At 29.1% G+C, this 24,880-nt stretch overlaps 1 protein-coding gene across 2 annotated transcripts in view; it reads left to right on the top strand.

Moving 5' to 3' along the window:
* The first annotated feature begins 2,437 nt into the window (after positions 1 to 2,437).
* LOC409701 (zwei Ig domain protein zig-8) overlaps positions 2,438 to 24,880 on the top strand; it is an 83,822-nt gene continuing 61,379 nt past the window's right edge. The window contains exon 1 of one of the 2 annotated variants that reach the window (XM_393199.6): positions 2,438 to 2,583. The gene's annotated coding sequence lies outside the window, so the exon portion shown is untranslated. The remainder of the gene's footprint in view (positions 2,584 to 24,880) is intronic. The other variant, XM_006568491.3, reaches the window with a different exon arrangement.

The following is a 24,880-nucleotide window of genomic DNA, read 5'->3' as shown; positions in this document are numbered from 1 at the left end:
ACGACTTCGCATCCTCGAATATTTTTATTGTTTCATACATTGAAACAAAATTAATGATTCAATATTTATGAGATTAAATAATAAATTTTTAAATTAAAGATATAGAATATAGAATTATAGGAAAACAAAAAAAAAAGAAAAAAAAAAAAGAATTGCAATTCGAAAGAGATTGCCCAATAGAATGTTAATATAATTTCGACCACTGATATTTCGAAATATATCTCATGTTGGCAAAAATGAAAAAAAAAACTGTGCATTCAATCAGAAACATTTACATTCCACTGCATATGCAAAATAAAATTTAATATCAGATATAGAATAACAATCCAGACATTTAAAATTCATTTCATCGTACCAAAGATAAGCGATACCATTACGATTTTAATCCGTCGTCTTGGATCTAACGTTTAACGTTCCTTGACAAACTTCCCTTAAATCCACGAAGACGAATCAATAGAATAAAACAACGGGAAAATTTCAATTACATTTTCTGAAAATGTAATCTCTCTCTCGCCCGTATCTATCCTCTTAAAATCGATCGGGATGAAACGACTAGGACGACAATCGTTTCCCTGTTATAAATAAAAATCCAATCTCGAAACAATGGCGCAAAAACCGCGGATAAAAATCGGGACAGATTATCCCCTCAGCACGCGCGTTCTTCCGTTGAAAATTCGTGTATCGACCGGGCTACTTTCAACGAGTTTTTAAACGGATGGGCGCACAGTCAACAGCTGCGGAAGTGGAGGGGCGCTCGAACGCCACTGATACCGATGATTAGAAAAAGAGGAACACGCGGAAAAGGCGGGAAGAGCAAAACAAACGATGGTGGAGAGGCTTGTTGCGAGGGTCATCGGCCCCGAAACGTCGGGATCCGATCGTGAGATTAATCCATCGAATGTAATTGGAAGGTCGCAGCAGCACAGTGTCACAAGTCGAAGATTTACGAGCACTGTGTGTCCCGCGCAAGTCATTCATAGCTTTTGTTTTTACCACGAGAATAGCCGACGTACGACAATAAAGAGCGTTTCGGGATATAGAAGAAGCCGTGAATTTTGACGAATAATATCGCGGTTGCGTGATACATTGAACCAGAATCGATTAATCTTCGTCAGTTTCGAATGTCCATTCGGTGAATCATGGATCAAATATGGCGGAGGATCGATGGAAATTTGCGGGAGATTCCGTCGTCATTAAATGGCCTGTAATATTTCATTTCTCGAGCGATAAATAAAAGAGAAGGGAAGTGATCTTTCTTTTTTTTTTTTTTTTTTTTTTTTTTTTTTTTTTTTTTTTTTTTTTTTTTTTTTTTTTTGAGTCTCGAAATTCGTGAGCTTTCGTAATTTCTGCTTTGAAAGTTTTGTTTACGATACTTGAAAGAGAGCATCTAATTTTAATTCACGCTTCAAGTATCGGATCCCTTTGCTTTCAACGGTAGTTGGATCATTATATCGTTGGTAATGGAAGAATTTATTCGAAAGATTTTGAACTTTGTTAAAATTTTAATTTAAAAATTAAAATCTATGTGCTTGATGTTTTCTTCGAAAGAAAGATTGGTTCGATTGATTTAAATTAGTATTAAAATTGCTTTCAGTTTTAAGAGAATAGAGAGAATGTTTCAAAAAATCGAGTCAAAATAAAAAAAGTAGATATTATTGAGGATTATTTAGCAAAAAGATTTTGATATAAGAATCATGTATATTGCCTTAGGGGTATATATTATTTATAAAAATAAGGATAGACTTTAAAATGGTTTAAATCTTTAAACCAAATGTATCTAAAATGGAAAAAGTAATATCATCAACAAATTAGAATCGTTGTTTTCATATTTGAAAAAAAAAGAGATGCATTTTTTTTATTTCTTCAGCCACTTTAATAAATCAAGTTGACGATAAATCATATGATTTTTGAAACTTAAAAAGAAAAAAATAAAAAATAAAATGAAATCAACCAATTTAATTTTTAAATATCTCGGGTATTAAAATATTACACGCATTATAATTCATCAAAACGATACAAAATTTTCTTTTTTCTTTTCAATTTCATTCATTAAAAATTCAATATCCAATGTACATAAGAACTTTAAATATAAAAGAAACTCGATTAACACAGAGTCAAAGAATCAAAGAAAAAAATAAATAAGTGTACATAGTGTTAGTCGTAAATTGCTATACGTTGCCGCGATGAATACAACTTGCAACTGCAAACGGATTATCATGGCTGCAACGACAAAGCCCTCTTTTATTTGTAGTTTCCAACAGGCGCGTTAATCATTGGACTGATATCAAGCTGCTTGGATCGAATGTTGCGGCACAGAAAACTGGAGCTTACGAAGATTTTCCAGGACAATGAGAGGTTCGTAGGATCACCGGTCGCAGCGCTGTTGACGGCGGATCCATGGAAAGCACGTGGTGGTGGCAGAGGTCGCTCCTAAGACTTGCGAGCTTTCAAACTGAAAGCAGTCAGTCGGCAGCCGACCGTGGTGCACGAGTTGTGAGTTATGTTGTTGTGTTTAAGGAACATATATCGTCTTCACGATATTGTGACAGAATATTTGGAAACGTGAACAGTGAATTATTTTCGGTAAGTTTTTAAGAAAGAAATAAAAAAAAAAAAATTCACTTGTGTATTTGCATGTTTTGGATTGCATTGTAATTTTGTTTATTCGAGAATTGTTTTGTGACTACGAAAGTTTCGCGTGTTTGGAGGATCCATTGTGTCTAGTTGGTTGAGAAATAGGATAGAAAGTTTTTTCTTCCAGAGAGTTTTCATTGTTCTTTACGTGCGCTAAGTTTAAACGTTAACACGTGCTTTCCTTTCGTGAATTAATAGGATGAATATAATTCAACAAGCTGGTAGGGAAATTCGAAGTTTTCATTCATGAGGAAGTTTGTTTGCGCGGTAAACTTGAGAAATTTTAAAGATGGGATATCTTATCGTGTTCGTTTAGAAAATTCTGATGTTAAAAACAAGTTCAAAGATTAAAAGATTTGATAGGAATTCTTTCTTTCATTGAGAAATTTTCTTTTCTTTTATTAATGCAGTTTGTCGACAAATAAAATTTTCTTGCTATGATGTGTAAAATAATATTGGACGTTCTAATTGTTCAAACATAATTGATTATAGAATATATATATTGATTTTATATATTAATAATTTAATATAAATATGTTTTAAAATTATTTGGTTCATATAATTTAGATATTATTAAATTATTTTAGAAGACTTATTTTACAGATTGATTTTTCGATAGTTAAAAACATTTTTTTTCTTTTAAATCGATCTCTCAATGGAGTATTTGAAAATATTCGTACAGTTTTTACATATCTTTCATTCGAAAATCGATATCATTTAAACCATCAATCAAAATGTCTCTTATGTGTAGAAAATCCTGTATATCCGTAACGATCTTCGTATATATTTAATACACGTGTTACGATATTCGTCCAGTGTCCGTGCATCTTTCATCTGAGAATCGATAGCAACTCGAGTTCTTAGCCGCGACTAATTACGTGACTTCTTTTTGTTCGTGGGGCGCTCGTTATGCGGTAGCTAATTAGTTTCCTGAACGGTGTCTGGTAGGAGAGAGAAAGAGAGAAAGGAAAAATGTTCATCTTAACTCGTGATAATTATGACGTATGTGGTGGACGTATTCAGAAACAGGCGGAAAGACGTGGCGAACGTTGATGCGGTTCGTGAGCACGCGCCAACATAAATAAAAACCTCGAAAACTCGTCTAACGACCGACCGTCCCATCAAAAACTCACTACCTCGTCAAAGAGCGCGCCATCAACCAGGATTGCATTCAATGAATCCATGGCGGCAGTCGACTGTAAATTTAATCCTTTGCCCTGTTGAAACTCGAATCAAGAGTATCCCCATGGACACGTGTCACGTAAATTGGATACGTACTTGTTCACCACAGGGACTTTTCGCGTCGAGATTTTCATAATAATCTTCTCGAGCAATAAGGAAAGTTTCGATTGTCCAAAGTGATATGGCTGTATAGAGGACTTCTCTGATGGAGAAGTTGGAGCGACTATTTGATTTCAAATTTTCTTTTGTACGTTTTCCTTGATTTTGTCCCCGAGATTGAATATTCTTTTGGTGTAAGTAAGTTGGAGAAAATTTTATTGGTGTGAATGCGCTATGAAGGAGAATAAGTTGCAAGTTTGAAGAAATAGTTTTTTTTTGGATTGAAAGGAGATTTCAAATTTAATAATTAATAGTTTTAAATTGTTTCAACTTGATTTGATGGATTTCTTTCAAGATTGATACAAATTTGTAGATAGAATTATCATTTTGAAAAAACAATATTAATATTAATTCATTTTATTATTACTTCCTTATAAATATTCATCATTGCCAAGAAAGGAAAATGTAAATTTTCAAATTTCAAACTTTTTTAAATAATTCAAACAAAAATTAAGTTACGATCTTTAAGCTTTTAATTTGAAGCTATTAACCTCAATTAAAATTTTTTTAAATTTAACGAAAATTTTTTATAATCAAATGATCAGTTAACATCGCTTAAACTTATTTTTTTTATCGAAAATATATTTTCCAATACTCCAACTTGCAACTTACAAAAAGACTAAGATAGAAGAACGGAACAAAGTATGCCGAGCTTGCAACCAGCTCTTTGTCTTATCACCGAGAAAGCGTACAGAAGGAAGTCATCGGAGGCAGAAGCATGTTATTATGAATGGCGGGTCTATCGGCGGCCCATAAAAGTCCATTGTAAGCATAGGCCGGGTCGTTCGATAATCGATACAAACCTTTGCATAGGTGATATCGAATACGGATATCTTGATTATTCGCGCGAATTCGCGGTCTGAGAATTAACGTTCATCAAAGCTAGGAAGAAACTTCGATGTTCAGATTCATTAAAATCGATTTATTCCGGAAAGCAATTTCATTAAAATTCCTCCGTCCGAACGAATAGCGACGAACATTTTTGTTCGATACGTGCGCACACCACTGAATTCAATCTTCCTCCACGTTCGTGCGAGATCACCGTGGAATTAGATTTGGATAGACTTTTGGGCAAAGTTTCCTAAAAACAAAACCGACAATTTCCTCTTCCCCGATAATGGCAGTATCCTCGAGATATAAAGTTTCTCGCGTTGATTCGAGAACATCCGCAAACAGAATTCCATTTCAGACCGGTCCAGAAGCAATTTGTCGCATAAACATGGAAGCGGAAAACGGAAAGATAGGACCAGACTCTGCTTTTTGGTTAGATAAATGTAAATCAAGAGTATGTTACAGACCGTGAATCGTTCAGCGTTTTCTTAGTATTCATCAGACACATCGTTGCACGACTTCACCAGCTTAACATTTTATACAGAATGTTAATTGTCCCTTTAACAAAGGTACGACGCTCGCTCACGAGGTTCGAGGTTACCGCTCTGAGAATAGGTCTGCGCCTCTTCGTCGAGAGTCGTACCTTCTTACGCTACTCTCTTGCGCCCTTTTTTTTTTTTTGAACGATTTTATGCATGAAGAACTTTCTCTTGCGACCGATTAACGTCGGATTTTTATCTTTAAAGATTCGTTGACCGGTTTTTTTCTTTTTCTGAATATAAATTTTTAATCGGAAAAGAGATCTATTTGAATTTGTTTTTTTTTTTTTTTAAATCATATTTTATAAATAACAAACGTTTCGTAATTAAGAAAGAAATTGTTAATTTTGATAAATTACAAAGTCTCACTAAAGGGCATTTCAAAAAGTCGATTAATTACAAAAATGAAAAGGGGGTAAAAGATTAAGCTATATTTTCGTTCATAGAGCTGACTTGCGATTTTTCGAGCTTAGCATATGAATACGATAATATCCTATATATATATATGTATATACGTATGTAGATATGAATATATATATAAGGGATCTATAGAATTAAAAGGGTTAATGAAGTCATATCTTAAATTTGCAAATGAAAACTTTTATCGGATAATTTTAATATTTTATTTTACATCTTTAATTTATTCCTTATTGATGGTTTATTGTACAAATATTATATATTTATTTTTTTATAAAATTTGAATTCTCATATGCAACAAAATAATTCTTGACTTTATAAAAGATTGCATTTATTAAAAATAATATTTTAATTATTTTATATTCGTGAATCAATTTTATTATTAATCTTTAAACCTATTTTTCTCTAAAAGTAAAAAAAAAAAATATACAATATTTACGAATAAGCTATATATATGATAGTAATTGATGATCTAAAATCTTTTTAAATGGAACGGAATTTATAATACAATTGGAATCGATAGGTTTTATTTAAAATTACCAAATACACCACGACTGTTCTTGATAAATTCAAACGATACGAATCGAGAAAGCTATGTTCTCTCGCGTCATTGCAAAGTGTCAGTCATTACAATCTTGCCTTATATTTCTCTCGCATCCTCTTGAAGGAAGTCGACAAAATTTAATGTCACGTAGCGTTCTGAAAAATGATTCCAGCGTGAATTGGTCGATCCTATGACACGCGAGCCTCGCTAGTTTACCTAGATTCTTGAAACGAAGTCGATTTCAATAAGAGTTATGCAGGTTTTGTGAAAGAAAGAAAAGTCAGAAAGCTACATTTCTAAAACTGGGAATGAAATTTACGACGTACTGATTTATTGATTCCAGTTTTATTGTAAATAGCTCAGTTACATTAGCAGTTAGTGACGAATGATTTTTAAATGAATAATCATTTGAAATTATTATGAATATTATGATAGTTCGAACTGCAATATTTTAAATTGTAATAGTAGATGTCAGTTAATAATATTAATAACGAGAATAATAACTAAAGTTAAGTTGTCAAATACTTTTAATATATGAATAGGTAATCGTATGATGGTAGTTTGGAACTTGTATTAAACTGTAAATTCCCCTAATGGCCAATAAGTATCGATACTAATTAACTGGTAATAAAAACAATACCAACTAAAATTAATACCAACTTAAATTGTATTAGGTATTATTAGGTATCATATATTGTTGGTATTAGTTTAGAACTAATAACCATTAATATCAATTAATAATAAAATATTAATTGTACACAATATCAAAATTAAACTACATTGGCCACTATTAGTATTTGAATATTTCGTGATCATCTAAAAATATTGTAGATCTATATATGAGAGCAAAGTGACGAAAAATGAGCAAAAGATCATTTTGAATGTGAGTGCAGAATTCTGGACCATTAATCTTGAAGTCTAAAGTTTTTGAATTCCTGAGCAGATTCTTTCATACTTTTTTTCATAGTTACAATTCAAAAATGATATTGAATGCACAAACACTCACAAAAGATATTTACGCGTATTTATGATTTATGACGTTTAAAGTTTTATATTGCGCATGTTCAAAAGATGATATAACAACAAAATAATAAAGAATAGATAAAAATAGCAATGAATAGCTCGAGTGAAAATGTTACGATATATAAATTAAACAAACGGATAATAAATTTCTAACAATTATGTTCTCTAATAATTGGCAGATATATTAGCGAGAAACGTGTCTAGAAATTCAATCAATAATTCGAAAAGATTATCTGAAACGCACGCGTGACGGAGACAGTGGACGTGACCATGATTATTTCGATAATCGATTCCACGCAATGTCGAATAATGGTTTACACGATCGGTGATCCATCTTATTCCCAGTCTAGCATGTAAACGACTGGGTACAGCGGACGGAGCTCGTAAGCCGTCCGTTCAATTTCCATCGAACCTGTACAGGAATAGAGTCGAGTTTGACAAACGTGTCAACGTGAAGGGCGCAATCGAAATCCAAGGATTTCCGGAAGATGTATAATCGCATGAAATTGAAGATCTAACGCGGATGGATCGATTTCACGTGGATTCAATTGTCGGGCATATTACTTTACTGATCGAGTAATTAAATTTCGCGCCATCGATCTAAGCAGAATCGATATTACAAATGAAGGGATCGGGATTGATCGGGATTGAATCATTTAAATTGTTTATTTGATATTCGTACTTGAAATTGATAATAATAATGGAAATAATAGTTATAATAACATATATAAATTATTAACCTCAACTTTGTTATTAATTAGAAATTAATGATATCGATGTCAATAGGTTCGTTGATAGATTTTTTACAAAAGAACTTTTTGAAACGATTCTAGTTTAAATTTTTTATTGATTATTGAATTTTTGGAATATTGCATTCAATATTCTTTTTCTTTTTTCAAATCAAAAAATAGAAATATAATTGAGATAGTTATATCTGGTATTTGTATTCATAGAAATTATAAAATGTTACGATTAATTCTTAATTCGAGAACTCGAAACTCTATTAAAAAACTCATTATAAAGAAATTTTAACAAGAATAATTTAAAATTATAATTTCATTAAATTTTTTATTCTTTGATATATATGAAATTATGTTATTTTTTTTTGGTTTCACTTTACTAAAATGGAGAAAATACACACAGGCAAATATTTTTCTCTTCAAATGAATTACTTGCCGACTGTTAAAATCTCGTTTCATTATTTAAAAATGAAATATCAGATCAGCTAAAGACCACGGATAAAATATACATTTCGTAAATTATTTATTTTGATTGAAATGTTTTCATTGATTATTTGAAATAGAATAACAAATAAAAAAATAAAAAATTTTACAGACTTTATATAACGGCGTTTGCAGGATTTAATTAGTTTAAAATTTATTAATTTCTATGGATAATTATACTAATTTTTTTGAGCAATTTGATTCCATAATTTTCATTGGAAATGAAAATTATATTGGTTTGCAAATAATAAAGTTTTAAAGAATGGAAAAGATTGACAATATATGCAGGAAACTTAAAAAAGTTAAATTGTTGGAACGGATAAAGCACTTCCAAACTATAAGAAAATAAGTTCTGCAAAAGAGTTTTATGCGAAATTATTATGAAATATTAGTGGAGCGACACAGTTGTGTAAGTGTGCTTTAACGATGCTTTGAAATACTGATTCTCTTTTAATATATATTAAAATTACATATATAAGTATATATATGTATATGTATACATGTATACTTTATTTTAAAGATTTTCTTATAATATCATGATATTAATTCATTAAATTTAATTTATTATATTATATTTTGGTTAGATGTCCGAGATAATCATGAAAATCATTTCAAGCATGAATAATTCCACTTAATTAACTTAATGTAAAATATTTAGAATATATTATAATTTTCATTCAAATTAATTATTAGTTTTTCGTTAATTTTATTCGATTAATGAAATTTTTCTAAATTCAGTATAAAATATAATTATTTTAATATTTTAAATTCTTGATTTTTCCACACGTAGATATAATTAATTATTAATAAAATCACGATATACATTACACCACGCAAGTGATCAGAGCAGAAGACCGTAATCAATTGGGATTGTTCATGATGGGTTGCTTACTTCCAAATGACATATTGTATAGGCTTTGATTGGCGTTACCTTGATCATCCCTTCTAATCTATAGTTGGTACATAGACATCGATCGATCTGTAACGCGGTTGCGTATAATGAATACTCTCGATACTGTTTATCCGTGTCCAAGCGTCCCACTTCAGGGTCGATACCACAACAATTAAATACCATACATGCAATAGTCTGATAACAATGTCGATAATTGCTTGAATATTTAATTTAAAATTAAATATGCATATAAGCAATCGCATTATTCATACAATTATTTTGTTTGGACAATAATAAATTATCGCGACAAATTATGATGACCGAGTATATAATACATGACTTATGGATTAGGTAAAGGATTATATGATATGTTACGATTGAACGAAGGATAATAATTCGATAAAAATTACATCAATTATAAATTTTTTAAAAGTTTATATATATATAATCCGATAAAAAATGACCAATATTTATTGAAAACTAATATGTAGAAAATAATTTCATTTTGGGCATTGCAATTTTCCGCGATTAATATCAAATTTATTTGAATTTAAATATAAAAAGTTATGAAAAAATTTCTGAATTAATTTCTCGTAATTTCATGTGTGAAGCGTAGAGAACATCACAATATGTTATTTTTAAAAATGCACGAAACTAAAATCGAACAATTAAATATGATTGGAAAAACGATATCAAATTAGCAATAATAAAGAATATTTTTCAAGCGAAGAAATTACTTGTATTTATTTTACAAAATATAAATAAATACAAGATCATTTCTATAATTAATTTTAATTGAATTTTAATTAATAATTTTTAAAAAAAATGAAGTTATCTTTTTCATTAGATTCTATTTTGTTTTATTTATTAAAGATTCTTTTATTTTAAATTTTTTTCATAATTATTTTTTATTTTTCTATCGAACATCTCGCATCATTCGTGACACGTTTTCTTACTTTCTTTAATTCAATTTTTCATCAAATTAAAATATGCTAAGGAGCAAATTTAGGGAACACATTTTAGTATTATAGATAAGTAATTGAAACGATTTTCCAATCACGTTAAACTTGAACATATTTCGTTTGAAAAGCTGAGGAATATATCGTGAAAAGCAGTTCATTTTTTTCACTTTTTTCTTTTATATATTTACGTTGACACCAGCCAGTTTTTTATGATTCATAGATCGTCCAATAAACTACTTTCAGTGTGAGACTATTTTCACGTGCTTTTTGACTTAAAAATATGTCGATAGCATCATTAAAAAATAATAATGAAGAAAAAAATTGTAACGAGAATCATTTTTCGTTTGCAAAAAACTTTTAAAATAATCAAATTTCGATCGGATATTTTTGTGAAAAGAAAAAGGTGTCGATTTTTTAAAAGAAACTTGGTTTAATAGGAATATTCAAAATATGCAAATTCATATGGAAAATTTTTTCTTTCACATGACATGAATATCTGTCACGTACTATGAAATTATCTTTTGATTTAAAATAAAATTTGCATTGAAAATAGTTTCATATTAGTTAAATTTTAAGCACAAATAGTTAATATTAGATTTTGTTTAGATGTATAATGATGATCTTATAATATCTATCAAATCTTTTTTTAGAATGTTAATATTTTAGTCTCTAGAATTAATGTTCTAAAAACAATCTTCCACGAATATATTAATATCCTTTTAAAAGTTAAAAAATTCCACTTTGCAATTTCTTCTAATAAATAATTTATTGCAGTAACAATAAATTATCTCTTATAATTAAAAAATACATTAAGCATCACTATCATTAAAGGAAAAATAAAATGAAACGAAATAAAAATTTTATCAATTCAGAGGAATATAATCGAGGAATGAATATTAATATTTCTACAAGAATTCCTAACAAGAACTATATTATTGAAACAACGATTATCAGAATATAGAACATCTTTAGCCATTCAAGCATCTTAAGTTTCACTCGGTCCATCAAACGATAATAAACCATCACACATTTCCTTGTAATGCGAAACATAACACCTCGATATCAACCTTGAGTTCAATAATTCGCGGGAAAATTTAAATTTTCAGAAAGTTCAACGAAGCGATATCCGATTCGCAAAACTTGGCTGCGGCGTATCTCGCTTTCTAGAGTTTCCAGTGCATCTTTTATTACGTGAGGGAAATCAAAGACGTAAACAATTTATTTTCCCCGCCTCGCGCCAGATGCATTCGATCGATGCATCCTGGATTTATCCGGAATAGCTACCTTTGATACACACAAGATCACTAGGTATACAGGAATTTCGGTCGTTGAAGCAGCACTGCTGAGGCTCACGCGTGATTTCATCGTACCGAATGGCGAACACGAGAATTTCCGGCCGAGGTTTAGATTCCGAGCGCGAAAAAATAATACGCCTTGGGCAATGCGAAAAGAGCATGCGATACGCCTCTTGTCGAGTATGGACGAAAAGGGAAGAAAAAGAACGCAGGATGGTATTGCGAATATCGCGTGGAGAGGGGAAAAAAAAATGCATTTCTTCTATTTTCGTTCCCGTTTGTTTGCTAATGGAAGTAGTAGGAATGTTGAAAAATATGCGGGGAAAAGGATAGTCTGAAAGATTTCTCTGTATGATCGTTATCTTAGATATTATACGGAATCTCGCTAAATTTGGTTTGGAAGAAAATGTTTGAAAGAATTTTTAAAGAGGATATTTTTGTGATCAAATAAAAGAGTGTCACTAATTTTTAAAATCTATTTCGAAGTGAATTTCAATTAGATAAATTATTGAATGAAATTTGATGTCGATTCTTTAACAGACTCATACTTATTTCTCTCAAATTTCGGTTCAAAGATTCATCTGAATAGATGTCTATCAGACAGAATTGCGGAATTATTAAAATGGATACTAATGTATATACGTAATAAAGAAAATTAAGACCTGCTTTTATAACAGAGTTGTGCTCCTAAATATTTATGAGTTCATTTGAATACGATAATTTTTCGACGCATTATATTTATTAGGATGGATATTTCGACTATTTAAACAGAGCACAAAAAGTAGGGCCGTATGTTCATTAAACAATTCAGAATCATTATTCGTGGTAAATGTCGAGCGAAAGAACGAGCATTCGTGATTACAGGGTGAGGATCAACGTTCGAAATTGTAGACGCGGCTTTGCTGTGAAATTTAACGCGGCCAGTTAACCCCGTTCAGACTCATTAATTATAGGCGTGCAGTTGCATTGCATCCAGGGAGGCACGCGACAATCTAATTGAAAACAACAAACGGTTAAACAGGTATTCGGGCTTGAAAAGATAACACGCCATCGGGGGTGAATGTTGGCCAGAGTTGTCAACTGCAACTCTGTCGGCATCCCTTCTCGTTTGTACACGGTAACGAGAGAGAGAGAGAGAGAGGGAAACGTGTCGGTTAATTAGAATACCGTTTAATGTATAATCAAAAGGGGCGATTTAACGATTACTTCGACGACGTTTAATGAATGGAGATTAGATGATAAATCGTTGAGAAGGGGTGAAAATAACGTGTCCCGTGAAACGATACTGGTGGCGATTTAGAATATTTTGTGGTGAAAAGCGCGGAACAAGGATATATGGGACGGTAAAAGCTGAACGTTGTGACTTATGTGTCGAGTATACTTTTAGCAATCTGCGCGTCGATAAATTTAGCGTGAAATTTTTCGATGCTTCGTTGGAATGTAAATTTTGCGATGAATAATTATCTAAAAATTTTGCATTTAAAGATACTTTATCTTTTATAATTATTTGTGCGTAATTTTTACGTTTCTATTGTGTTAAAATATTATTTGTATTTATTTCGTTAAAATACGAGAAGTTGATGTAACATAGCATTACATAGGTAGACAGTGCAAACCACGTTGTTCGAGTTATTCTGGCATTTCGTAATTATGCTTTATCGATATTAATCTGTTTAGAGATGATTAAATATATTATCATACAATGTGCAAATTTGTTGTTCGTATTAACAAATTAGATAAATATAAAATTAATTTTATAGTTATAATTATATTTCATGTTCATTCATTTCAATTCATTAATTTCAATTTTCCCAAAATGAAAGACATTCTATATTATATACATTTTCTTTATCATCAATAAATATTCTTTATAAATTTTTCAAAATTTGTTTATTTCATACATGTTCAAAAATTCATGCGAAACATTTTAACTCAAATCTAAAGTTGAATTCAACAAGATTTGAAAACAATACAATCTTTTTGAAATACATGGCATGTTAAATATTTTTTCACGTATAATCTGCTCTGTTTGGCATCATTCTTCGAATATAATCCATCAAAATAAAAATTTCTCTTTGAGCGTGATACCGAAAAAAGCCTCGTAAGAGAACCGATGAACCGCGCTTCCACGAAATGAAAACTGCATGTTCATCAGAATAAAGCTAGCACACGGCGGTATATGTGAGTTAGATTAAAAAATAAATAGGCTTTCGGTCAAGCCAATAGAACAAATCGAAATTACTTGCAAGCTGGCGTTATCGAAGCAAGGCGAGTAAAAAAGTCAAAAGAAAAATGATGATGATACTGAAGTAGAAACAGAGATGCTTTACAAACGTTGTTTATTTTCAATTCCAACCTAGATGATATGCACAATTGAAAATATTTTTCGTGAAAATTTAAATTTATCGAACTTGATACGGAAAAGCGCAACTCTTTCACTCTTTTGTTCCTTTCATCCTGTATATAGGGAATATTACACATATAAAAATAAATTTTGATAAAATTTCATAAAAGAAAACGTTTTAACGAAAATAAAGATATAAGTCAAATAAATAAAGATATAGGTGAAAAATACAGGTGGATTGTTTTTACTTCAATGGGAATAATCCCTTTGAAACAAACGTAAACATATTGAAAAAGAAAAATATTTTTATAAATATCTTCTGGAAACAGAGGAACTGTAAATTTTTATATTTTTATTTAGCTTATTTTCAAATCATGATATTCAAAAAATATTTAAATTTTTCTTAAAAGTTAAAAAAATAAAGAAAGTTAAAAATTGGAGGTATATACATAATGTTAATTATATTATTTATAAAATTAAATACAATGTAAGTATTATATCAGAATCAAAGATTCATATTAAATATCAAACAAATCTACGCGGTTAAAACTATTTAATTAAAGATTTTAATTATAAGTTTATCATCGGAAGGAATGAAAATGTGTGTACATAAATAAATAATCTACTAATCCAAATATAACTTAACAATTCGATCCAAGTTAGTTTAAGTTTCCAATGTTTTTGACACGGTCCCAATCCTATCAAAATGATGCGCTCAAAGTATTCATTATGCAAAACGAAACGATTTGATGAAGAATTTACAATCTGCAACTATCTTCGACGATTTATTATAAAAAAATATTATTATAAAAAGTTGTATGAAGTATAATAAAATATCGATTCTTGAGTAAATAAGAGGACATTGGAATCTTTCAGTTAATTTAGATTAATGCTCTTAGCTTCAAGTTTTTGTTATCACTTTGATATGATCATGTCAGTGAAGTTACTCAAGTAACTCAAACTTACTCAAACTAAAGGATGTTTCAAAAGACGAAAGTTACTCGACAAACTCATCATTTGAACTATTACTTTCATCGATTTTTACAATTTGAAAAAGTTTCTTGATTTTTATCGAAGAATAGATTAGATGTTGCTATGTCTTAGTGATAATCATTCTTTTTTCTTTATTTTTTTTATCTTTATCTATTTATTTAAAGACATAGATTTGTGTAAAAATTAATAAAATAAGATATAGTCGTAACGTGAAATTTCTTTTAGAAGTAGTTAGTCGAATGTATCGATTCGAAATTTTATAGGTTTTTTTAATTGATATTTCAGAAATTATTTTTTTCAAGTAAAATAAATAAATTTAAAATTATAGTTTAGGGCAGAAATGTCTTGAAGGGAACTTCTGAAAAAAAAATAAAATATTTATATACGTGTAATTATATTTTGTGACAAAATAATTAAAAAATGATCTTTTTGTTACTCAAATTCCATTATAAGTAAGAAAAGTATGTAAGAAAATTTTAAATTCTTTTAAAAAAGAATTATTTTTCCTATGGAAAGACTTTCATTTGTATTCACTTCCCGCGTTCAAGCCCATTCATTTTTGAAATTATGTACATATACGTAGGTAATTTTAAGCGCATTTAAATATAATGCATGGTTCGCATCATTCGAGAAAAATTTCCTTGCTAAACTTGCGTCATATTTCTTAGCTAACATACGTGCCACACTTGCATGCATATTATAGTATGTAGATATATAATTCTAGGAAATTGTCCAAGATTTTGTCGTTAGAAAAAATCTCTATTGAATGGATTAATTGATAATAGAATATTTTATATAAAATAATAATATTACGCTATATTTAACTATATAAAAATTGAACAAGACTTGTTCTTATATATTTCTTAATACTATATATTGTTTTAGAAAAATCACACTAATAAAAGAATAATTAAACTTAATTATAATTTACATTGGAATAATTTAAAAATACAATTCTTGTAATCAGTATAACTTCAAAAGTTTTTATTATTTAATTTTATGAATAATTTTCCAATGTAATGAATTATTAGGAAATAATGATAATTAATTTACATAATTTCTTGAATTATAATAATGATAAATATTTGAAGAGAAAAAATATTAACTATCGATAATTCTATAAGAAGAAAAAGAAGAAGCAGAGTAACAAGTGATGGAAATCTAAGAAATATCATTCTTGATCTCCAGTTATATTCAAGAAAAATGGCAATATGTCATGTGGTGCTATTACCAGTAATACGAGACATTTTCTCCCAATGAAACGGAAAAACTGCCCGTGAAAAATATATGAGCCAAAAGCAAAGAAAAAATTATTGTTTGGCCACGTGTGTTATACTGTTTTTATTTTATTATTTTTTATAATTTTTTGAATATGTTTATTTTATAGTTTTCAATATAAAAAAGGGCTAAGAATCTAAAAAATACTGACACAATTTCTAAATTATTTCTTAAGAACTTGAATTATTTATTATTAATTATAAATAATATTATAATTTTTTATTACATAATGTTATTTATAATTATAAATTTTGATTGGCAATCAATATAAAGAAAAAAATAATTGAAGATATAAATAGGATGCTATTAAATTGTTATAAAATTCATTGCTTGAACGTCATTTTATACATTAACGAAAATTATGTAAAATTATGTATGGGCAAATTACAGGATATATTATAGAAGCTTATCAATAGGAGAAAACTTTACTAAAACGAATAATTATAAATGAAAAATCGATAATTAACATGTAAAGTTAATGCAATATACGTATTTACATTTTCATATTCTGGCTAATTCTGTATTATAATATTTTGAAATTAAGTTGTCACAAATTATTGTATAAATAGCAATTGACATTATATTAATCAAAATTTTCTATATTTCAATATAAAATAAAAGTTTACAGTATCAATGACATAATCATGATTAGTTTGCGCATTTTTATTTCAATATTTAATCAATATACAGAAAATATATTACATATATCTCATTAAAATATATTCAAAAAATAGAGGAAATTATGTCATTGAAGTCAGTTTTTGAATTATTCTGATATCTTAATTGGTTGCCAAGATATAGAAATTCAGTATTTATAATACTTAAGACAATATATATGAATAATCCGCCATGTAGTGACCTAGATTTTTTCCTAAAAATGCGCACAACTTTCAGGAATCATGTCTGTCGTTTGTCTGGAGTTTGGAATAGGTCAGTGAAAGGAGGTGCGAGCGAGAGATCCGAGTAAACAGAGATAGAGACGATTAAAAATTACCCTTATCTGTACACGATGATATCTCGAGAACCAGAAGTCGTATCGAGATAAATGAAAAAAACATTTTAAAGGTCAAGATTCTATAATCTTACTTAATCTTTTAAAAATTATTATGATTTAAAATTAGGTAAATTTTTTTCCAATTAATTAAATATTCCTTTTTCTTCTAGATGATAGATTCTATCAAATTATATTTCTAATTAATCTTTGAATTTAACGATCTCTTTTATATTTCAATGAAACATAAAACAATCAGAACCAACTTATTGTTATTTCTCTCTTTTACAAAATAGCGATCACACTAGCAACTAACGCTTACCACGTGATTCTTTCTATAAATTACAAACTCGTAGACTCTGAATGTTGGCGCAAGGTTTCCCTTTTCAGAAACTGGTTTCTGGAAATACGGGCCGTCTATACTTTGTCTTGCGTTAAATGACATCAGGATTGAGCAGGGCCAACCTTTTAAAATGGTCTTCGATAAACGAAACTCGAACAAAGGTCTAGCGGAAGCAGTGAACGATTGATCACAATGAGAAGGCGAGTGTAAAATTGTTCCTGTTTCCCTTTGTGCCTTCGTTTCCCGTGTGTTCGATGTTTCCTTTATTTCATGCCGTTTTGTTCGAACGTTTCATGGATTTAATATTTACACATGAAACGTTTCTTCTTTGGCTATTTAAAATAGAATGCGAAGGATTTCGAGGAACCGCAAGTTCGAATCGAAGTTCGATAATGAGTTGATAATGGTGAAATTGATGAATGATTAAGCATTATTAACTTCTTTACGAATTTTTTATCGAACTCTTTGAATATTGTGATCAAATAAAACAATTTTCTAAGCGAATTTAGATAGACTATATCTTTCTTAATTAAAATATTTTATCGAATATATTTATTTCAAAATAAGAAAATGTTAGACAGAATATTTCAATTTTTAAAAAGAATAGAATTATTCGAATAATGAAAACGTAATATATTGTTTCACTAAAAAAGAAAAAAAAAGGAATAAGAGATAATATGGCTATTTCTTTTCATCTCTTCGTTCCCAAATTTTTTCATTCTAAAAGATTAGCTCCTTTAAATCATTCAATTTGAAAAAAAGATTCAATCTTCCATCTGTACTTATTTTTTCCAGAGAAAATCTTGTAAATTTTAAGAAACGTCAATGCTGTGTTATATCGTGATACATTTTCTTATTTCTACAATTTATTCATTCGATTATTTCGCAATTTTTTTCGTTCGAATTATCATGCGATAAAATTCTGCCACTAAAGATGGAAAGTCTAATTATAGAATGTTCACGTCCGCATCGTAACACGATTTACCAATAAATTCGTTAATCCCGACCACGAGCTGACCGATGAGTGGTGCGCGTTTAATTAAAAACTCAATTCCAGGAGGGTGGCCCAAGGGAAGCGCGAGCTGCAGCCCCCGCATGTCTATTTAATGTAATTATTAACAGTACACCGTAACTTTGACTCGGGTTTAGGTGTGCGTCTAAAAGGCTATACGAAGAGCAACTAACCTCCACTGTTCTCGATTATAACAATCCCACATACATTGCGCTCGAAATCGCGAAACGTCATATTGATAGCTTCAATTTCCTATCGTCTTTATCTATGTGTGTTAAACTGTGAAATTATCAGCTTTGCTTTTGAAACCATACATTTTGCAAGAAGAAACAAATTTTTCGAATTCTAAATAAGCAAGAAATGTGAATAATAGTATAATTTATGGATAAAGATGTGTATAGATTAGTTATATTTTTTTCTAAGGGTAGAAACAAATTTTTATTGATTTATTTATCAAATAGGATGAAAGGAAGCATAACTGAAAATAATTATTTGAAAATCTTTCTTTTTTTTGTTCTTAATTATATGATCTTTAATTTGAGAATTTTTTTTTAAATATATTTAGTCGTTCTATGATTATGATGTATGATCGTGTTATAATAATAAATTAGAAAAATAATCAAATAGAATTTCCAATCCGAAACGTAAAATTCTTGATTATCATACAATTTTAAAATAATGTTGAAAGGGGAATAAAACGAAAGCTTATAAGCCAGGAGCTAAAAATGCTATACCATAACCATACGTTTAAAAGAAAGCAGACTTAAAAGCCATTACAAAGTAATACGTTATAAAGAATATTCGTATGATAATAGAGAACTATAAAAAGAAAGGCATTAAAATTAATTAATTAGTATTTACTTTATATCTTGATCAGATGATTTACTTTATATATATAATTAATTAATATCCTGATCATTTATCAAAATTTTTATCATTTAATCTCTACATCTTTTCATTTACTATTTAAAAATAATTATATTTATATACAAAATGAATATAATATCGTAATATGATTTCAAATAATTCGTAAATTATTCGTTTTATAAAAATAGATATTATATAGAAGTTAAATGGAATAGAAAAAAAACAAATTCTTATTATTATAAAAAACTATTAAACATTTACAGTAAAAAATTAAGTTATTTTAACTTCAATTTTATGAAATTTATCATACGAAAGACAAAGAAAGTTTTGGAAATTAAAATATCTCCTAAAATAATAATTTTTTATTAACTTTTCAGTTTGTACAAAGAATAACATCGATTAATGTATTTCCTTTGAAATTAAACTTTTTATTTCATAATAATTTAACGAAACGATCGAACAAAAGATGAAAATCGATATAATAATAAAAAGTAATAAAATAAAATCCCGTGGAACGTTCTAATTTCGATCGACATGACTTTCTTGTTCGATGGCAATCGAAAAAATCAGTGATCCGGGCACGTAACACGCGGAATGCATCGCAAAATTGTAGCGACGTGGTCTGTGGCTCGAGATAGGACCCGTTCCCGATCGTCTATAGGTGAACGGGTGTGCAAATATCCATTTTTATTATTTTGCTCGACGAGTTGTTCGAAGAGTTGGCCGATCTACTTACGTAGATCGAGAAGATACGTTCCGGTGAAACATGAAAGGGAATTTTTACGAGCAATCTCGGAAGGTGCATAAAACTGGCCTGTTTCTGTATAACAGAAATATATGTTTTATGAGAGACGAAGTTGTAGGACAGTGAATGGTAAATAAATTGAATTATCCGCGAAAGAGGAGAAACAATGGAAGATCGATCTTTTAATAAATAAGGTTCAAAATTGTTGTACTTTTATTGAACATAAATATATTTACAAGAAGTTTTTGAAATAAAACTATTAGTCGGATATTTAATCAGGTCATTAGAAAGAAAATGGTAAGAAGAGGCAAAATTGTAGAAAAAAGATTAAAGAATATTATGAGAAAATTTATTATTGGATTAAATATATTTTTGAAAGAGAGAAAGAGAGAGAAAAAGAATTTAGATTTTTGAAAGACTTTACATATTGAATTTTAAATTTTGGATTTTGGATAATTACGATATAATTACGAGAATAAAATTGTATCAAAGTAATTATATTATATAACAGTTTTGAGATTACATGATTATTTTTCCGATGATATAAGGTAAAATATTTATCGACGAATATTGGAAATATCTTCCATAAACCAAGAATTTTAATTTCATGCATATTTCAGTGACATTTTTCTCTTATTTCTTGCATTCCTCGTTTCTATTATAAACAAACGATGAAACTTTCTCGATCATTTAACAAAAATTCACTTTGCAATGGGAAATGATCACGTTAAATTCATCGAGAACATAGTTGAACGCAAAATGTTCATTAATTCTATACAATCTGATTCAAATTGATTGCGCAGAAACATGGTTTAAATGATCGTAATGCGAATTCAGTTCTCCGTGAAATTCAATTAAACGAATCCTAAAACGCATAGCACGATGCGATTGTTTCGCAAGGTGGATAGTGATCGTATCTAAAACAAGAGTGAGGCAAAAAAAAAATCTCTTCCATTTGCATTTATCGACAGTCACGAGATGCATATTGAGAATGGTAAAAGGGGGTTCGTGTAGCTTACAGGTCGGCGTGAACATTAACACCGTGAACACGTACATTACCGATTCTGATTTAACAAGAGCTTTGTTAAGTCTGTTCAAAATTAAAATTTAGAGAACTGTCCTATTTTTGAAGTTGTATATGACGTAAATGGCCTAGTTACTGTGCCTCGGCACGATTGGATAATCGATTAATTTTTGAAAAATTCGAGAGAAACATAAAGTAGCAATAAATTGTTGTAGTAACTTTTTATCGAAATATGAAAAATATTTTTTAAAAATATGATAAATTTTAGAAAATATTAGGAAATAGTTGATTACTAATTAAATAAAGATTTTATTATATTATATAAATAAAGATATATTATAGTAATTGATATTCTTCAGATTCATATTCTTAAAAAGAAGAAAGGTTAAAGAATAACATTTGCATAATTAATATGGTATTGAATTTATCATATTTTTATTTTATCATATATCGAGAAATATTAATATTTAATTTTCGTTCAATTAAATTGGAGAAATTAAAATTATTTCTCGAAATATTGACAATTAATAATATTGCAAATATATGAAATTAATTTACAGAATATCATAATGAAACATCTGAACAATAAACTAATAGTTTCCTCGCACATACATAAATGTAGTTAATAAATCATGATTTATAACAATACACAGAAATAATTGATGAAATATATCTATAATATATCAGTTGATCTCAATAAAAAGGAATATATATATTTTTAAATAAAGAATATAAATCTCTAAAAAGACACAAAAGAATAGGAAGAAGTGCAAAGTAAAATCTTACTTACTGATTTAAAAAGCTACTTCTACAACTTCACAGTTCAATTAGAGTCCACTTATCCTTGCAATCGTATTTCACACAGATCTTCAAGTTATAGTATCGCGTTAGAAAGCAAGAAAGAAAAGGGATTACGTGACTTTAATATTTTCTTTGCATCTATGGCCACAAAAGAAAAAAAGATATTTCCATTACAAAGTTCTTTCTGTAAAGGCAAACATTCGCGTGCACATTAGGAAAAGAAAAGGTAACTATTGTTCCATTTTCACCGTGTCCTGCCAACAATACAAGGGCGTTGAATCTTTAATTGACTTTAATTCACATTTTTCTTGAAAGTTTCAATTCTTTTTCAGAAACGATTCACAACTTAATATTGTGAATACTACTGTGAATAATAATATTGATACTAGTTCTATAAGTTGCATATTTTCAAACAAGTTTCATTAGAAATATATTAATCAAAATGATGCTTTCTTTTCAGAAGTTTCAGAGATAGATAGAGATGATGTCTTTGATCAATGTAATAAAACACGTATCATCGATAATAGTACACCTTTTGGAAATTTTCATTCCTCTCGAACTTTCTCGAGTTTCTCGATTACTTTTCAAACTTGTTCTTCTCGAATTTATCCGGAACAGCGAGGCAACTGCATACTCGTCTGTTTCGACACTCCACGCGCATTCTTTATTCGATCCACTATATCGCCATTTTGTTTATTTATTTTATAATTAATTGAGCAGAGGAAATAATTTGTCAAGAAAGGGAAAATCATCATTACGAAAGATCGTATGTGAGTTATCGTGTAAGTCGAAATAATAGGATAATATGCTCTTTGCTTCGTGATATTTCTACATTTGCATTTTCGCTCATCAGTATCTAGTCTCGCCAAGTTCAACACTTCATCCTAGTTAGTTTCATTCTTTTCTGTAACTCTTATCAATTTTAAATCCCGCCACGTCCTTCAAGTTAAAATGCCAATGATTCCCCATTGGAGCGCGTCTATTTCATGCGATGAGATAGTGAAAAAGTTTCTTCTTGTCGTCCCCTTTACTTTCACGTAACCGTCTTTGCGATATTTCAACGTTGAGGAAGTGCAGAACGGTTTCAGTGAGTTCTCGTTTAAAAATTTATCGTGTCCACGGTGTCTTGGGAAATGTCAAGAGAAAGAGAAGAAAGGTGATAGACGCATAGCAGGTGGTAATTTCTTGGTCGGCGGAGAGGACCAATTTTTTCCTTTCTACTTTTTAAAATTTTTTTGAACTCTGCTCTAGGAAGCAAAATCTTAGCATAATTGGAAGCTTTGGTAGAAAAAAATGTTAAAAACTTAACGTTCTTTCGAAATAAAAATACGAAAATATAGGATATAAATATAAAATTCATATTCATTAAGATGGCGTGAATATAGTAGCACCATCTAGCGTTCCAATTCGTGAAAAAATACGGAATATTGAACAGTGTATATATTGTACAGTGGAAACATATTATCTTTTTACATTGGATTTAAATTCTTTTGATTTACTGTCCTTATTTTTTTTATTTAAAGTATAAATTTTAAGTTCGCTTGGACGATATTTCCTCTTTATAAGATTCTCCAAACGTAGATGATCGCGAGCATTCGAAAGATGTCTGGTTTCGACCAAACGTTTTTCGACAAATATTTGTAGGACTTTATTGAGTTTGCTACGCGAACAAATGTGTAATACGTTAACTCGTAAAGGACAGAGCTGTAATGGCGATGAATAATTGAACGAGCACGGAATAAATTGCAAATACTTCGTTCGAAATTAAAATTAAGCTCTCGGAACAATTTGTATTCGTAAAGGCCTCGTTTCGTGTCGCTACATTCCGGTTGATAGAATAAAATATTTCGAACGCGAAACGAACAATTTTTCAACTTACTTGAAATGCGTTTTAACTTCTGCTTCAAAAACACTTAACCATTTTCGATAGTTGTTATAATTTTTTTTTTTTTTTGCGCGCGCGTCAATCCAATACTTTTAGTTTATCAATTATTAGTCAATTGCAAAATATAGATTTTTATTTAATTGTAAAATACTCGATTGTATCGCATAATCAATACTCGTTAACCGCATTACAAAATGTATTTTAATTTTCATTTGGATTTTATTTCATGCTGACATGATATCGTTTTATTCGTTCCAAATAATCTTTCTTGCGTAATTTCAGAACGTTTTGTGACAGGGGAAGATTAATTTTTAATATACGAAGTCTCATATATTGCATCGAATAATATTTGAATTCTGAAATATTTATAAATTTGTACATTTTATGTTAAATAAGTTTTATATACAGGTCGATTAAAACAGAGCTTCCATATTTCATACTTTACATGTTTTAAACAGAATTTCATATTAGATTGAAATATTTATTTTCCTGTCACGAATGATGAGAAGTATAATTGAATTTTTATTAATGAACGTTTTAAAATAATTGAACTTTGTATTTAGGAGAAAAATTGACTATTAAAAATAATATGAATATTTATATCTAGCATTTTTTGTTAAAAAAAAAATCAATTTCTACGAAAATAGTTAAATAAAACTTTTCGTCATCATACAGATATTTGATGAAATTTAAATTTTAAATTTCTTTAAAATTTAAAAATTTATTTTTATTTCTTTTAAATAAAAATGTATAAAATTAAAACATTCAACAGAAAATAATATTAGAACTATTTAGAGCATGAAAAATATTCAATTAAAATTCATTTTTCTTAAAATTCTTTTAGAAAATGAAAACAAATTCCCAAATTATAAATTGTATATATATTTTATTTCAAT

The sequence above is a fragment of the Apis mellifera genome, linkage group LG1 (assembly GCF_003254395.2).
Source record: "Apis mellifera strain DH4 linkage group LG1, Amel_HAv3.1, whole genome shotgun sequence".
In the NCBI taxonomy this organism is placed as follows: Eukaryota; Metazoa; Arthropoda; class Insecta; order Hymenoptera; family Apidae; genus Apis; species Apis mellifera.
This window is presented reverse-complemented; position numbering and strand designations above follow the sequence as displayed.